Consider the following 19,281-nt stretch of genomic DNA (forward strand, 5'->3'; position numbering starts at 1 on the left):
AATCACTTTTAGTTTCTGACCTTTTGCAAGACAGGTTGTACTGCATGGCAAAGTGCCAGATCCCAGAGTGGTAAGTCTGGTATTTCCTCTCTTTGTCCTCTTCCTCCTCCGTTTTCTCCTTCTTCTTCGAAATGACAAATTAAAATATTTTGTCCTGGGAAGATTTCAGCCATTTAAAAATAATAATTTGGGTGTATATATGGAGTGTTTTGTGTTAATTTCAAAGCTTTGCATTCGAGGCAGTACATACTTATCCCTGGCTACTGGCTCCTTCCTAAAGGTGTATAAACAGTTCCCAGTTTTCTTACATTAAAAAAATACATTCCGATCCTGCTCTTCCTCTTTCTCCATCCCTTCTCAGGTGGACTTCTGTGATTTCCACAAGAGCACAGCAGTCTGTCCCATTTCACTCCATATTCAGTGGATATCCCAGTGCCTGTTGCACAACGTGTTCTCAGTGAGCATTTGCTGAATGAATGAACAAAGGAGCTACTCTCTCTACTCTCTCATACTGCATTCTGTGCATATAATAATAAAATATATTTATTAATATTAATAAAATCGCATCAAATAGTTATGGTCAACTTAATAAATTACCTAAAAACAAATAGCTGTATCATTACCACTCAGATTGACACGTAATTTTGTCAGCATCCCAGATAACCACTTGGACCCCTTCCTCATACTCCCTCTCTTCAAAGTTAATTACTATCCTGACTTCTAGTTTTATCTGTTTTTAGACTTTATATAAATGAAATCACACAGTGTGTAATCTGTGTCTGGTTCTCATTACTAAACATTGTAAGGATATATCATAACCTAATTTATTCAATGCATCATCAAAGGACATTTGGGCTGTTTTCAGTTTGGGGCTACTGCTGCTATTGCTGTAACTGATTTTTTCATGTCTCTTTGTTGCAAGGACTTAACAGTTCATAGGAGTAGAATTGCTGGGTTGTAGAATATGCAAGTTTTCAACTGTAGTAGAGAATTCCAACTGCTAAGATCAATTTACACATCCACTAGCACTTTATGAGAGTTTCAGTTGCTCTAAACCTTCACAGAAACATAACATCCTGGTATTTTGATTTTTAGCTCTTCTGCTAGGTAGAGTGGCAGTTCATTGTGGGTGTCATTTGCATCTTCCTGATTGTAATTTAGCTTGAACACGTTTTAAATGTGTATTAACCATTTTGATTTCCTCTTTTGCAAAATGTCTCACACTTCTTTAAAAAAATTTTTTTTAATCGAGCTAACTATATATGAAAAACATGAAAGAATGACACTTCTTGATTTCAAAACTTACAGCAAAGCTACAGTAATCAAGACAGTGTGGTACTGGAATAAGATTGGCCTGCTGACATATAGAACAATGGGACAGAACCAAGAGTCCATAAACAAACCTTCACATTCATCATCAATTGATTTTTCACGAGTGTATCTAAACCATTCAATGGGGAAAGAATAGTCTTTTCAACAACTGGTGCTAGAACAACAGCATCTTCACATGTTGGGTAGATACTCCTCACAATACATAAACATTGACTTGAAATAAGTCATAGACCCAAATGTAAGAGCTAAAATTAGAAAACTCAAAAGAAAATATAAATTGTATCTCAATAAAGTTGTTATATAAAATTGTTTTATAAAATCTGTGTAACATAAGTATAGTGAGTGTATGTGTGTGTGTGTGTAAACTTTTTGAAAAGCAAACCATTTGTAAACAAAGATGTACATCTGCTGTGTAGCTGGCCATAGAGAGATTATGTTACTGAATTCAAGCATGCTAATAATTGTTCAGTGATAGGGTGGGTGCATTTTATATATGTCTGTTTTACTATGTCTTAGCTACACTTTAGGGCATTGATTAAGGGATTTGGTTAAGGCGTAATGTATTATAATTTTCCCATTAAAAATAATTGGAAGTAGACTCATCGTTGGCATTTTTTGTACAGAACTTCTAATTATCAGAGACATTATTGCCACTAAGTGGGTGATGCTTAGATTTTATATGTCCCTCTGCAAGTTTGGGAATATATATTGTTTTAGTATTTTTGCAGTTGTTTCCTCAGAGATTGCAACCTTCAACCTTGACTCATTAATGTCTGATATTCTTTGGTGCTTCACCCTCTTGCTTGATGATGCAAAGACCTTAGAACACTTTATCTCAATTTCACCTTCTTATAACGTTAATTCCATTGCCTCTTGTGTTTTAATTTTGAACATGTTTAAACTCCTAGATCTTATAACTATTATTTTTATTATTCAATATTTCTTTATTTTTACTGAGGTGTTTACCTTTTTATTAATTTTTATTTCTATTCTTTCCATTGTCTTTACCTTTAAACTGAAATAATTTTTCTTCTACCAGAAGGCATTTTAAAATATTTCCTGTCTTATAGGTCTGTTAGTAATGATTTATTTTTAAATTTTTGTTGCTGTCTGAGCTATATACTTCAAAGTGGAAGAAATTTAATTTTTGGATTACATTTCTAGTTTGTCATTTTATTTTTATTTTCAATAATATAAATATATCATTGCATTTTCTTCTGTTTTTCTTTGTTCCTGTTATGCAGAGAGTTCCAAGTCTTATTGCTTCTTCTTGGAAGGTAATCAATTTTTTTCTGGCATATTTTAATAATTTCTTGTTGTGTGTGATTTTCTCCAAATTTACTCTGAAATTTGTGGCTTTCCTTTTGTCTGGCTTGGGAATTCAGGGGCCTTTTCGAATTGTGTCTTCACAGCTTTCATTAATTTTTGAAAATTCTCATTCATTCTCTCCTCAAGTATTTTTTCTACTTTACATTAAATCTCCTCTCTTTCTGGGACAATTATACATGTTAGATATTTTCACTTACCCTCTCCTTTTTTTTTTCTATTTCTTTTTTCATTCTGTGCTTAATTCTGGATTTTTTTCTGTCTCATCTCTCAGTTCACTCATTTTCTATTTAGCTGTGTCTAATTTGCTGATAATCCATCTAATGAATTATTAATTTTAGTCATTTAAATTTTCATGTCTTTAATTTTTATTTTTTCATTTTATGGTTTCCAGTTTGCTTTTAGTCCTCATTCTTCTGTTTTAGATCCTTAAAAATGCAGGTCTGTTTCGATTACTTATTTGGTTTTTTCTTCATTTTAATTCATGTTATTTGTCTGATTGCATGCTGGTCATTTTTGATTGAGTGCAAGGTTTTGTATACAGAATTGTATAAATACTCTTGAAGCCTAAAATAATAGTTCTGTCCTCCAGAGTGTATTTAATTTTTATTATTTATTTATTTACCTACTTTTTAAAATTACTTTTTATTGGAGTATAGTTGCTTTACAATGATGTGTTAGTTTCTGCTGTACAGCAAAGTGAATCAGTTATACATATACATATATCCCCTCTTTTTTGGTTTTCCTTCCCATTTAGGTCACCACAGAGCACTGAGTAGAGTACATTCTCATTAGTATAAAATACATAACTATGAGAACCTATTGCATAGCACAGAGAGTATTTAATTTTTAAATTGAATTTTGCTTTTGGCAGACATTGGCACTAGATTTTGGCATCATCTTAATCCAGTTTCAGGTTCTGAAATGATTCACTTTGCTAAGTAATTGCTAAGGTTTCTTTCTTTCTTTCTTTCTTTCTTTCTTTCTTTCTTTCTTTCTTTCTTTCTTTCTTTCTTTCTTTCTTCTTCCATTTTTAAGCTCACTTTTACCTGGTGGTATGTCTCACAAGCATCACAAGTTAAATATTGGGTAGCTTAGCAGGACCTCTTTCCACTCTTTGTAGGGACCTGGGGTCCATTTTTTTCCCCATAGTCCTATTAAGCTGTCAGAAGTACTGCTCATATTTTTAGCCTTTTTTTCTGTCCTTTCCAGAATTTGGAAGATGCCATTAATAAAATTGTGCCCCAAATTTTCCTCACTTGGGTCTAATTTCTGACTATATCACAACCTTATTAGCTCTCTCTAATATCTTCCAGCAGATTTTTAGATCATGTCCAAGTTTTCTGCTTGTTCTCAGTACAAGTATTGGTCCAAATTTTCTAGTCCATCCTTTATTCATTCTTAAATCCACAACATTCTGAATTTTCCCACTGTCCCTCCACCAAAACTCTCGATAAAGTCACCAACAGCTTCCACATCAGAAACTCTGATGGACATTTTCAGCCCTTGGCTTTCTTGAACACTCTAAATCATTTGATTCTGTTGTCCTTACCCTGCTTAAAAAACATCCTGTTGATTTCCTTCCTTGCCATCTGGTCATTCTGCTTTGTCATTGTCTCCTCGTCCTCCTAACGTTCACACCCTCTCCCTGAGTGAGCTCACCCATTCCAGCAGCTTCATTAGCGTCTATATATTGATAACTCTCGAAGGGATGTCTCCAGAGAAGACCTTTCATTGTGAGCTCCTCTATGCTGCATAGCCACACCTAAAACAACCCTACTTAGATGCCTCTTGGGCTTCTCAATCTAAATGTGATCAAATAGCATTCTCTTTCCCTAAGCTTCACAAACATCCTTAATTCCTTTCAGTTCTTTGTTCTACATCATCACTCAGTTTCCAAACCTAGCTGATTATTTCTTCTAGATACCTCTCAAACACATCTATTTTTTCTTATCCCCACTCCCTCTGCTTTTGGCCAAATCACAAGCATCTCTAGCCTTCTTAACCCAACATTTATTCTTACTGCTTCAAAAATATTCTCTATCTGTGTCCAAATTGGTCAAAAATGGGGCTCTGTATATCACAGTGATGCAGGTACCCAGACTGACAGGTTTCATCTTGACATGTGCTTGTATAGACCCAGGAACAAGGAAAGGAGAGCATGGAAAACTTCACACTGGCTCCTGAAGTTTCTGCCCCAGATTGACTCATGTTATTCCCATTCCCATTCCATTGGTTAAATCAAATCCTATGACCAAACCTAACCCAACAGGTAGAGGTATATGATCACCCCAAGATTAGGTGAGTCTATCATATTTTCTTTGCCGCCTTCTCTCCCCATCAACATGGACATAATCAGCTCAAATATTGTTTTCTCAGGAAAGCATTTCCTTCTTTTATAGATTGAGCTAGTTACTTCTATTAAATCCTCATTCATCACACTAACCATGACTTGGTTTATGCCTCTTGCTCTTGCCATATTGTAAGATTCATGAGGACAAAGTCTGTGTCTGCCTCATTTGCCTCTGTGTCCCTTGTGTCAAGCCCAGGACCTGGTCCTTAGAAGGTTTCAGTAAATAGTGGTTGAGTAGATGAATGAATGGCTGCAGGTTGCCAAAGGAAGCATGGTATGTAACTTAATCCATAAATGATCAGCAGCTGGCAGTTAGTTTACCATTGGGAGATGGGAATAGCTCCTTTCTGACTAGAAAAAGATGGCCACCAATGCCAATGTAACAAAGATCTACATTTTAATACCACTGTGATTATACACTGGTTGGTTCACTTCTTTGAAAATCTATATTCACCTATAAAATGGAAATACTATCTGTGTTAGTTAGTTCATAGGGTTGCTGTGGTATAAAGGCCAACATACCATATTATATGAGTTCATTTTTAAGAATAGCAGCTTAGGGGGCTTCCCTGGTGGCACAGTGGTTAAGAATCCGCCTGCCAATGCAGGGGACACGGGTTCGAGCCCTGGTCTGGGAAGATCCCACATGCCGAGGAGCAACTAAGCCCGTGAGCCACAACTACTGAGCCTGCGCGTCTGGAGCCTGTGCTCTGCAACAGGAGAGGCCGCGACAGTGAGAGGCCCCGCGCACCGCGATGAAGAGTGGCCCCCGCTTGCTGCAACTAGAGAAAGCCCTCACACAGAAACGAAGACCCAACACAGCCAAAAATAAATTAAAAAAAAAAAAAAAGAAAGCAGCTTAAAAAAAACAGGCATTTTCAGGGAGTTAATTCATTATCAATTTCCCCCTTTCTCTTCATTTATTCTTCTCTATTTCTGTTTCTTTCTTCCCCCTTCCTCCTCTTCATGATGTTTAGAGCTAACATTTAAGGTGGTTTACTCTGTGTGAGGTACTGTGGTAACTGCAATTATTTATCTAGTTTTATTCCCATGAGCTTAGTGTTATTTCTCTCCCCATTTTTAACTTCTGTTAAGTGAACAGTGGTTTTTACTTGATAATCCTTCATTTTTCTGAAGTTTAGCTGCCACTGTAAATTATTAGCTGGAATGGCACTTATGTCATTTTTTCTCTGTGTAGCAGCAATGGGATTTTGTTTATACTCTGAGATTATAGACCTTCACATCGAAGTTCTACTTCTTGTCACTATAAACATTCAGAGACAGGATGGGCTGTGTTCAAATCCAAGCTATGTCACCCTGTCACTTACTAGCTGTCTTGGCTAATTTGGGTCTTGGTTGTTTAGGTTACTCTCCAAGTGTTAGTTTCTATTTATTTTAATTAGAAATGAAAACAGCTGCCTTGTAAATTTTTTTTGTGTGTGAAAGTTAAATAACATTGTATGAAAATGCCTAGCATGGAACATACACATAGTAGGATTTGTACAAATTATAATTGCTTTTATATTTATTATACAGTGCACACCTAAGGAGATAAATTGGTTGGGTATAATTCACTAATATGGGTCCAAATGTTAACTTGTTCAGAACACTACTACTAATAATAGACATGAACTTATATCACTTTAGTTTTAAGATGGTTTGAGAAAAAGGTCTTTGGCAGTTGTTATTATACCATAGCTCCAAACTACTCAGGAAGAATAAAATTCAAAGGAGTTAATATACAATATAAGTAATATAATATTAATTTTATTATATAATAATTATTATTACAGTAGCTAATACTTATTGAGTACCTACTGTGTTCCAGACACAGTTCTAAATAGTTTATATGTATTAACTCATTTAATCCACACAACTATCTGAAGATGTAGTTCTGCTATGCAACCATTTTCAGATGAGAGAACTGAGGAACAGAGAGTTTCAGTAACCTACCCAAGATCAAACACTAGCAAAGCATGGTGGCTGAGATATTTTTCAAAGCAGGCAGCCTCTGAAATTCAGGATCTGCCCCAATGTTGTCAATGGTACTTTCTGAGATAATGGGGCTATTTCATATCTTCACTGCCCTGCATGGTAGCCACTAGCAATGTGGCTATTGAGCATTGGAAATGTCACTACTGCAACTCAAGCAGTCTTTCTTACTGAATTTAAGTTTAAATAGACACATGTGGCTGGCAGCTATCATATCAGTGCAGCTCTAACCTCTATGTTCCATTCCTTCTCCAGTTAAAATTAAAAACCCAAAGCATTAAGTGTTAGATTGATAAATCACATTAAAAAAATGAGAAAATAAGTACCTTTAGGACAGTTAAGTTCAGATGATTACTTGTATTTGCACTTGATGGAATGTAGCCGAAACATTTTTTAAAAAAATTCCAGCTTCGTTTAATGAAATAATTTAAGACCTTAAATTTTGCTCTGACAAATGAAACCCCCAAACAATAATATAATGCAAATTGACTGCTTCACTACATGAAAAAAGAGAGTTTTGAGTAAAACATGGCATAGGCAGAGTAAAAGGCCAGTGACAGACCAGGAGAGTTTTCATGATGTGTAACACACAAGGAATTCACCTGTGCAATGTGAAAGGCCCACAGGAGGAGGAGACCAAAGAACTAACAGAAAAATGGATAAAGGCCATGAACAGGAAAAGTGATAACAGACAAATGGTGAAGCAACATATCCTTAGATGCCCAATTTTACTATTAAGAAAATGAAGATTTGTAAGTATATATTTAGGGCAACAAGAAGGCCTGAGTTTGGCCATCGAAAAAACTGCCCAATAATGAAGGCTGTGGCTGTTACACCATTGGCACCTCCGGGGGAAATGGTGGAGTTGGCTCCTCTTCTGGTTCTTAGAAACCAGCCAGCTTAGCCGGGATCGTGGCCCTGGAGCCGCTGAGGATGGAGTCCAGGAGCCAGGCAAGTGAGGGCTCGCATTGCTGCTTTCCCTCTTACCAGCCTTGTGACTTACATGGTCCTTTCACATCTCTTAGCCTCAGTCTCCCCATCTTAGAAGGAATTGTAGGGCAATGATTCTCCAGCATGAATGGCAACACATGGCCAGCCCTGTGTCTGGGTGACATGGACCATCACTGCAGTACTTTACATGAATGAAAACATGGCCGATCAACTGGTCATCTACTCTTCTTAGTAGCTCTGATTTTTTGCTTCATTAAAATTTGTTTCCATAAAATAGACAAGTAATGAGAACATACTGTATAGCACAGGGAACTCCACTTAATGCTCTATGGTGACCTAACTAGGAAGGAAATCCAAAAAAGAGGGGATATATGTATATGTATAACTGATTCATTTTGCTGTACAGTGGAAACCAACACAACATTGTAAAGCAACTATATTCCGATAAAAATTAATTAAAACAATTATTTTTGGACTTACATGGAAATGTTGCAAATGGCTTTTATCGTTCCTTTGCACAATTAACAAATACTGTTGACTGCTTAAGGCACTGGGCTGGGTTCTGTGGGGTATTCACAGTAGACTCTGTCTGGATCTGACCAGGTCTAGATGAGATGGTTCAACATGGGCATGAAAGGGTACAAAACAAGGCACATCATCAGAGATGTCAGTCAAGGGACTTTCATAATCTATACTCCATCCCAACCCCTGATACCTGAAGTTTCCTGTTTTCCAAACCATAGAAATATATAGGAATAGCCAATTTTATTGTTCATACTACCACCTTATATTATGACTAAAGTGATTTTTTTTGTCTATTCAATTAAGATGCAAACTCAATTTCAAATGCACTTTCATACAGGTTTTCAGGGTAAAAGTAACTATATTTAGACTGAAAAGATTTACCTTTTTATTTTTAATTAAAGACTAGGTTTAGAGTTGAAGAAATTTGAGTTTTTTCTTTATCAAGATGCACTTATTGTTCTCACAGATGGAGGACAGCTATAAATTTACAGTGTGTGTGGGCTTATTGGGTCTAAAAAAGTTAAATCATTATTTATATCTTACTGTAGGAAAGACCTTGTCTGGGGAGAAGAAAAACAGCCTCAGGCTGCCAAACCTGGTTGATATAATTATTAGCTAAAAAAAAACTGAGGTTTTCTTCCTGTTAAAACATAAATATGAATTTGTTATTGTACAGTTTCAGTGTCTTGGAGTCCCTGAACATTGTTTATGGTGTGTGGCAAAATAGATATTTAACTCTCTTATTGTCAGCAAGCATGCTAGGCATCTGTCATTTCTCTGGACTCAAGGACTAGGCATGGAGATCACAAAAAATACCACCAAGGTCAGTTTTGTCACACTTTGTTTTTTGAAGACAAACCCCTTTGATCTTGGAAGTGAAAGTGATTTGTGCACTGCACAGTGATTTTTATGATTTGGTTTTTTCCTTTTATTTCCAACTAGAAAATGGAAGAACAAAACAACAACCCAAAGAAGGATGCCGAGTGAATGAAGACACTCATTTTTTCCATGATACAGTGCATAATACCTGGGACACAAAGATCAATCGATGTAATAGGGTCCCTGCCCTGTAGGAGCTCAGAGTCTAAAGGAACCTATTGTGATTTAAGCCAGTGACAGAGACTGGCTGATGTCGACTGGCTGAGTCACTTTGTCTGCTCAGTGTATCTTCTGTGTTAGATGCTCTTACGTGATACAGAGATGATTCTGCTTAACACCCACCCACTCCTGCATGTCTTTCCGCATGCCTCTGTGCAACATTCTTTGGGTCCATTGACCAGTCTTCTGCTTTCCAGGCTGCTGACGAGCTGATCGGCACATTCATCACCATCCCGCCAGTCCTGTGTCTATTCTACCCTGCGGTCCCTTCTGTCTCCATACACAGTGGACAGCCAAGTGCTTTGCCCAAAGCTCTGCCCACCGGGGGGATTTCCCTCTCCACTGTCTTTTAAGACCACACTTGAGCAAGGCTGTGGTCAGCTGCCACCTATTCTCAGCTGGCACCTACAATCTGAGCCAATCCACCCATAGTACCCAGCTTGGGATTTTCCTACTCTTGCTGGTTGTACAGGATAGTCCATAAACCCATAGGCATGAGCTGAGTATATTCTCTTCTGCAGAAAGTGTTAGTTTGTTTTTGGTTGTACACTAGATGGTTGCATCACCTTAGTGAAAAGCGAGACTTTGATATTATCTTTATTTGAAAATGAATTATGGTTTAGAGAGATGCATATGAGTGCCAAGTTGGCAAGGGGTGGACTGTGGCAGATTTGAAGGTGTCCCATTGACTAGGCTGAGAAGTGTTTCCTAGGCTGGTATATTTCTTTCTCTTTTTTTTTAACATCTTTATTGGAGTATAATTGCTTTACAATGTTGTATTAGTTTCTGCTGTATAACAAAGTGAATCAGCTATATGCATACGTATATCCCCATATCCCCTCCCTCTTGCATCTCCCTCCCACCCTCCCTATCCCACCTCTCTAGGTGGTCACAAAGTACCGAGCTGATCTCCCTGTGCTATGCAGCTGCTTCCCACTAGCTATCTATTTTACATTTGGTAGTGTGCATATGTCATTGCTACTCTCTCTATTTGTCCCAGCTTACCCTTCCCCCTCCCCGTGTCCTCAAGTCCATTCTGTACATCTGCGTGTTTATTCCTGTCCTGTCCCTAGGTTCATGTGGGGAAGCAGCCAGGGTTGCAATTGCTCTTTGGGTTCATCCTCGCTGGGCTTATCTCTTTCTCTTGACTAAATCTTAGTTTCCTATTGCTGCTTAAACAAATCATCAAAATTTAGTGACAAAATTACATATATTTGTTATTTTACAGTTCTTGAGGTCAGAAGTCCAACACATGTCTCATGGGACTAAGATCAAGGTGTCAGTAGGGCTGCATTCCTTCTGGAGGCTCTAGGGGTAAATCCTTGTGTTTTACAGCTTCTAAGGCTGCTTGCTTTCCCTGGTGTGCGGTTGCCTTCCTCCACCTTGAAAGCCATTAATGTCAGCAAATCTCTCTCTGATCAGGGCTGAGAAAGATTTTTAAGGATCATGTGCTTGCATTGGCCCATCTGGATGATGCAGGATGATCTCCCCATCTCAAGTTCCCAACCCTAAATCCCATCTGCAAGGAACTTTGCAGATGTAACGTGACTTATTTACTGGTTCCAGGGATTTGGACATGGACATCTTTGGGGGCTGTTATTCTGCTCATCACACCTGGCTCACCCACCATCACACCACCATCAAGCAACTCTTCTTTGCTGAGATGCTCACCTTGACTTTCTCCTCTGACCTCCTTCCCATCTTCCAGGTCCTCTTTTCCCTCAGGCAGCTTCCATTTTTTATTTACACCCCCATGGCAACCTCAATATGTGTAAAACAATGCATCTTCCCACGCAACTCGTTTCCCCTTCCAGTGCTAGTATCCTTATGTCTGAGTGTGTACATTGTTCCTCCTCCTTCTTTAAAGAAATGTCTGACGAGCTTACACTATCTGGTACAATGATTATACCAGCACTTATGCAACAAAATAGGATAAAGCAATAGAAATCCAGGAAGGATTAAATGCAAATTATGGATAGAAAAGTAAAGCAAGAGGTAGGTAAGGCTAGTCCACAAATCATATTCTTTTTTTTTTTAATTGGAGGTATGGTTGCCTTACAATGTTGTGTTAGTTCCTGCTGTACAGTGAAGTGGATCAACTATATGTATACATATATCCCCTCTTTTTTGGATTTCCTTCCCACTTAGAGCATTGAGTAGAGTTCCCTGTGCTATATAGTAGGTTCTCATTAGTTACCTATTTTATACATAGTAGTGTATATATGTCAATCCTAATCTCCCAATTCATCCCACCCCCCCTTTCCCCCCTTGGTAACCATCAGTTTGTTTCCTACATCTGTGACTCTATTTCTGCTTTGCCAATAAGTTCATCTGTGCCATTTTTCTAGGTTCCACATATATGCATAAATATACGATATTTGTTTTTCTCTTTCTGACTTACTTCATTCTGTATGACAGTCTCTAGGTCTATCCACGTCTCTGTAAATGGCACAATTTGGTTCCTTTTAATGGCCGAGTAATATTCCACTGAATATATGTACCACATCTTCTTTATCCATTCCTCTCTTGATGGACATTTAAGTTGCTTCCATGTCCTGGCTATTGTAAATAGTGCTGCAATGAACATTGGGGTGCATGCATCTTTTTGAATTATGGTTTTCTCCAGGTATATGCCCAGGAGTGGAATTGCTAGGTCATATCATAGTTCTATTTTTAGTTTTTTAAGGAACCTCCCTACTGTTTTCCATAGTGGCTGTATCAATTTACACTCCCACCAACAGTGCATGAGGGTTCCCTTTTCTCCACACCCTCTCCAGCATTTATCGTTTGTAGATTTTTTGATGATGACCATTCTGACCAGTGTGAGGTGATACCTCATCATAGTTTTGATTTGAATTTCTCTAATAATTAATGATATTGAGCATCTTTTCATACTGTTTAATCACCAGCACAGGCTCACAGAAATAGCCCTGAGTTTCCTTGACACCAGAGCAAAGAGCAAACCATGATCATTCACAAGAAGTTTTTTCAAGCATTTTGGCAGCAATTTCTCTTTTTGTTTTTCCAGTGATTTATTCCAAAAAACCCCAATCTATAAAACAGATGAAAGTCGAAGTATCTCCTCAAATCCCATCTCCCTCTCTCCATCTTCTCTGAGCACATCAGGGTGCTCCAACCTTGCACCTTTGCATTGATCACTTCTCCTTTGTTATCCCCCTGTCCAGGTATCCACACTGCCTGCTCCTTCTCTTCCTCCAGTGATCTGCTCATGTGTCACTTGGCACCCATGTGTCCCTTACACTGAGTCACTTTTTCTACAGCCCTATCATTGACATACTATGTATTCAGTTCAGCTATTCCTATTCAGGGAAGTCACGACAAGTTTACACATGGAGGCCTGCACTCCATATATATAAATATCTGAAAGTTATAAGTCAAGCTAACAAAAAGTTAAATATATTTCTTCATCCTTTCTGACAAGTGTACCACTTTAATGAACAAATTAAAAACTATTGTTTCAAATCACTGAAAGTCATCTAGAATAAAAGGCAACTGAAATTGATCATCCTTGGGCTTCCCTGGTGGTGCAGTGGTTGAGAGTCCGCCTGCCGATGCAGGGGACGTGGTTTCGAGCCCTTGTCCGGGAAGATTCCACATGCCGCGGAGCAACTAAGCCCGTGCGCCACAACTACTGAGCCTGAGCTCTAGAGCCCACGAGGCACAACTACTGAAGCCCGTGCTCCTAGAGTCTGTGCTCCGCAGAAAGAGAAGCCACTGCAATGAGAAGCCCGCGAAGTCCACGCACCGCAACGAAGAGTGGCCCCCGCTCGCCACAACTAGAGAAAGCATGGGCGCAGCAACAAAGACCCAATACAGCCAAATTAATTAATTAATTAAAAAAAACCAAGAAATTGATCATCCTTGCTCATATCTGGATGTCCTGTTCATGGACTATGCAGGTTGCAGTAGTAATAACATTACATACATGTGTAATTTGTAAGTTACTGTATATTTATTCCATACAATTTATTATTATTTTAATATAATTTGAACAAAACTGATATTCTGTTAGACAATAATGATCTAAATGATTAAACAGTAAAATATCATTGTATTAAAAGCGCACTTTAAAAAGTATATTAAAGAAAACGTAAAATTTTTGAAAATTTGAAATCATTTTAAGATTTTTTTTCCAAAATGTCATTTATATTCTAAAGATCCAAAATTATTTATTAAAATTAAGAGACGAAAATACAAATTATAATGAACAACTCATAATTTTAAATAAAAACCCTTAAGTTGTAGTTCTTTAATTTTGGAAAATTTAATGAAATCTCATTCCATATTTTAGAAAAGTGAGCCTAGTGTTCAATGTGCTTTTTGTACCAAAGCCATAATTACGCTTCCTTTGTAGGTCCATGACTAGACTTACAAGTGTACAAATGTTACAACAGCATGATTCTCAGCCACCAAGGCCACAGGTGTAAAAACTACCCAGGCTTGTTAGAGGAGCTTCTGGGCCACGAGACAGAACAGGAAGCACAGCGATGCCTGGCACAGGTGGGAAACACGCATCACTGTGAAAGAAGCTATGGTGTTTGTGGTTAGGAAAGCAGGCTTTGACGTGCTGATGACCTTGTGTTTTTGTCTTACTCACAGGTTCCTGCCATCGGAGCACCTTACTCTGAAGCCAGTCTCTCCCTGTTGCCAGCTTTATTTCTTGATCTCACTTGGCAATTCCAGGCCTTCTTCATTCGTTCTTGCTTCTTGCTCATCCACCCACTGAGGGGAAAGTCAGCTCTTTGAGGGAAATGGCCTTGCCTGTCTTGGTCATGGTTCAGATTCCAGGAAACCGGAAGTGATGTGGACTCATTGTTGTGCTAGTTACACATCTGTTTTTTTATTAAAACCTTCAAGGTAAGTATTTTTGTTCCCATTTGACATGTGAGGGTATGGAAGTGCAGAAGGCTAAGCAACAGATAATACCACGCTGCTGTGCGCAACAAAGCAGGGACCCACACCCAAACCTGGCTGACTTCTCCGCCAGTGCCTGAGACAGCGGAAACAGAGGCTATATTTTTAAGGAGCTGCAGTGGATGCCCAGACCCAGAAGGGATTGCTCTTCCTCTGCATTCCCAGAGCATCTGCTTCTCTCTGGGCGCTGGCCATACAGGTCATCAGCCTTACTCAGGATGTTTGTTTACCTGTCCTGGTTCCCTTTTCTCCGCTAGAAACTCCTTGGGGGTGGGGCGAGTGGGACAGATGTCAGACTCGACACGTGGCATCATCAAAGACTGGGGTTTTATCTTTTACAGTGAAGCCATTTTTGTAATGCTGGCCGTTCTCTTCTATACAGACACTCGTGGTGAAGGCAGTTAAGCGTTATGATACCATAGCTTCCCACCTCTTGGGAACGCAGAAATCACAATGCAAGCACTTCAGGAAAAGGGTCGCTACTGATCGGCTCACCTTTTAGAGAAGAAACTGTTGGGTTTGTCAAGAATCACTGATTCCCACCAAAAATGAAACCACTGATCCCTTGGAGCCAAGACTTTGAATTTAAGAAAGAACAGTAATTGGATCGATTCGTTAGTTAATTCAACAAGCATATTTGAGATGCTACAGGATATTATTTCATGTGCTATGCAGACATGAATCCCACAGGCTCTGTCCTCAAGGCACTCATTTCCTAGTAGGAAAGGAGGACAAACAAACACATGACTAAAGTAGAATGGGGAGCATGGGCTGTTTTTCATCTTTGTCCAGTACCTGAACCCTGTCTGGTACAAAATGAGCATCTGCTGCACTGCGGTAGGATGTAAGAATATTTAAACCAGGCATGAATAATTTTGCAAAGAACAAGCTGAATTCACAAAACTGCAATGACTTGTGTTGTACTTTAATAGAATCTGATCTCCAGAGAAAATGTTTTTATCATTTGCACATAATAAGTACACATTATTTTTAACTGTTATAAGATCACTGAATTTGTTGATCTTCCTCATGTCAGAAATTTTCAAATCTAGGTAGATATCATAATTGTTTCATAATATAGTTATCAAAAACAGAAGGTAAGCCTGTAATTTATCTGACTTGTAAATAATATGAATACTAATGATAATTAGGACAATTCAACACACAACCAACAGCATTTCAATTTCAGATATATGTTGTTGTCTGTGTATCAAGGTAAAATAAGAACCGGTCACATGTCTGCATTCTCTGTGCTACGTTAACTGTTTGAAGAAGACATTTGGATTTAACCTCAGGCCATGTGTCTGTTACCTGTCAGGAAGTTTGTCCTAATGGGATTCCGTCCTTGTCACATCTCTGCCAGCTGAGCTCTACACAGCAATCTGCCCCAAAGGAGTGAATTTTGGGTGATCAATAGACGGATTGCTGGGTCTTGGACACCTACTCCATTGAAGTTATGATTTACCTTTGGGGGAGAAGACAGTTTCTGAAAATGCTTTCTAAAACGTTCCGTGTTATATTGCCTTGGGCTTGGGCTTATTAATCTCTTCAGGGTATAATAAACGGGAACTCTTTCTCTGTATATCTGCACCCACATTTTACTGCTCTCCAAACCCTGATTCCCAACAGCATAAGAAAGATCTGTGTTGTGCCAAAGGGCTCTCTCGTGGTGTCCCTAACACCTGGGAAATGCTGCCTGTCTCAGAAGAGCACATGCTCTTTTCAGCTATGGGGGAAATGATGGGGTGGGGGTGGGGAGAGGAGCCTTCTAAGTGTAAAAACATCTACTGTATCTGTTAATCCTATACCTACCACCCCTAACTTGTCCCTCCCCCCTTCACAAACTACTACGTATAATATAAATAAGCAGCAAAGATACAGTGTATAGCACAGGGAATTATGGCCATTATCTTGTAATAACTTATAATGGCGTATACTCTGCAAAAATACTGAATCACTGTACTATACACCTGCAACTAATATAATATTGTAAATCAACTACACTTTAATTTAAAAGAACAGCTAAGATATCTGTTAATCGTGTACCTACCCTTAACTTGTCCCTCCCCCCTTCACAAACTACTACGTATAAAATAAATCAGCAGCAAAGATACAGTGTATAGCACAGGGAATTATGGCCATTATCTTGTAATAACTTATAATGGAGTATACTCTGCAAAAATACTGAATCACTGTGCTATACACCTGCAACTAATATAATATTGTAAATCAACTACACTTCAATTAAAAAAAACAGCTAATATATTTCTTCCAGGTAAAGATGGCATTTTAACAAAGCATGAGAAAGCAATAACATTTTGAAAGAAACATTCACCCTGACAAAAGCATTGGGAAACAGACATATGGATATATTTTCTTCATTGTAATTGGAGCCATATGATAGTGTTGCTGAAGTTATTGTCCTCTTTAAAATTATTTATGTCCACATACTTAAAAAACTGAAAACAATTTTCTGTCATCTAATAATCTTCCAAATGATGGCTTTCAGTGAGTTTTAAACCTATTTGTTTAACACATAAAAGTGTGCACATTCTAAGGGAACCTACCTACACAGGTGGTGGGAATGTAAATTGTTATAGTCACTACGGAGAGCAGTACGGAGGTTCCTTAAAAAACTAAAAATAGAGCTACCGTATGATCCTGCAATCCCACTCCTGGGCATATAAACAGAGAAAAACATGGTCTGAAAGGATACATGCACCCAAATGTTCATTGCAGCACTGTTTACAATAGCCAAGACATGGAAGCAACCTAAATGTCCATCGACAGATGAATGGATAAAGAAGATGTGGTGTATATATATATATATATATATATATATAAAATGGAATATTAGCCATTAAAAAGAATGAAATAATACCATTTGCAGCAACATGGATGGATCTAGAGATTGTCATACTGAGTGAAGTAAGTCAGACAGAGAAAGAGAAATATTGTATGATATCACTTATATGCGGAATCTAAAAAGAAATGATACAAATGAACTTATTTACAAACAGAAACAGACTCACAGACTTAGAAAAGAAACTTATGGTTACGGGGCAGGGAAGGGTGGGGGGAAGGGATAGATTGGGAGTTTGGGATTGATATGTACACACTGTTATATTTAAAATAGATAACCAACAAGGACCTACTGGATAGTACAGGGAACTCTGCTCAATATTATGTAACAACATAAATGGGAAAAGAATTTGAAAAAGAATAGATACATGTATATGTATAACTGAATCACTTTGCTATACACCTGAAAAGAACACAACATTGTTAATCAACTATACTAGAATATACAATAAAAAGTTTAAAAAATCATACAAATTTTTAAGATATGAGAAGAAACTTCAGAGTTACAGAGAGATGGGTTAACAAAATGGTCACAAGAAAGGATGGACATTCTGATTACTTTGAAAGATTAATTGATTGACATCATAGAACATAGATGTTTAATAGCCAAATTTTAATAAAACTTTTGCACAATTGGCTGATGAAATAGACAAATAAATATCATAATTTAGTAAATTCAGGATTATTTTATTGAAGATCATATAGTCCCATGAGGTTTCTTTTTTCAATTAGGTGTCCATTAAACGTAAATCAACATAAACTGAAGTTAGAACTGGAATTTCATACCAATTTGTCACAAAGTAAGAAATAAAGATTTCCAAATGTAGTGAAGATATTTGGCAGTATCTTAATAGATTTTTAAGTTAAAAATGTTAAATCCCTGTACACTGTGACTCAGTATTAACATTTCAAGTAATCTATGCCAAAATAAAATTGCACAAGAATCTATATATTCATATTCAAGGGAATTAATTGCAGAATTATTTAAAATTTAAAGAAACAGAAAGAAAATTACTAAATGTCCAGCAAAAAGAGAATAAGATAATACATTTTAGTAAATACATACCTGGCGTGATACATAAATTTTAATAAGAATGGCATGTGATTATAGACGTTGACATGCAAAAGATTTAGCGTGTAAAAAATTAAACACTTAAACTGTTAAGTGAAAAGAGTGAGTTACATATCAATATGTGAACTTTGCACTTTTCTTGGTCTATGTGTGTGCAAGGGTGTGTGTGTGTGTGTATACACATGTATGTTTCTATGTATAGATAGAAAATATTGGGGGAGAGCACTAACATACTGCTTAGTAGTGAATAAAGGTTATTTACTGAGGGTTAGGATTAGCTTGGTATATTGGGAAGATTGGATTTGACAATAACTGTTTCAAATTTCAGTGGCATTGTGCATGTAGAAGGCCAGATTTGTGTATTTAAGAGCAAAAGAGGGAGGTTTCTACTAGCATGTTAGTGGACTAGGAATTCAGTTCAACCCTCCCACTAAAGACTACTGGAACAACATATAGAGTAAATTATAGGCTATAAAAATGTTCTTGAAGCACAGGGAGATCAGCTAGGTGCTTTGTGACCACCTAGAGGGGTGGGATAGGGAGGGTGGGAGGGAGACACAAGAGGGAGGAGATATGGGGATATATGTATATGTATAGCTGATTCACTTTGTTATACAGCAGAAACTAACACACCATTGTAAAGCAATTATACTCCAATAAAGATGCTTAAAAAAAATGTTCTTGAACACAGAAGAGGCTTAACAAGGTACTGAGCTATTTGGCCAAGATTAGGAGAAATCCATAAGGGTGAAGTTAGCATTTGGACAGCATTGGCCTTGGAGCATTTGCCATTATACAACACAGGTTAAGAGGTGAAGTGGTTCATTTGTCAGGC

The sequence above is a fragment of the Balaenoptera musculus genome, chromosome 3 (assembly GCF_009873245.2).
Source record: "Balaenoptera musculus isolate JJ_BM4_2016_0621 chromosome 3, mBalMus1.pri.v3, whole genome shotgun sequence".
Classification (NCBI taxonomy): domain Eukaryota; kingdom Metazoa; phylum Chordata; class Mammalia; order Artiodactyla; family Balaenopteridae; genus Balaenoptera; species Balaenoptera musculus.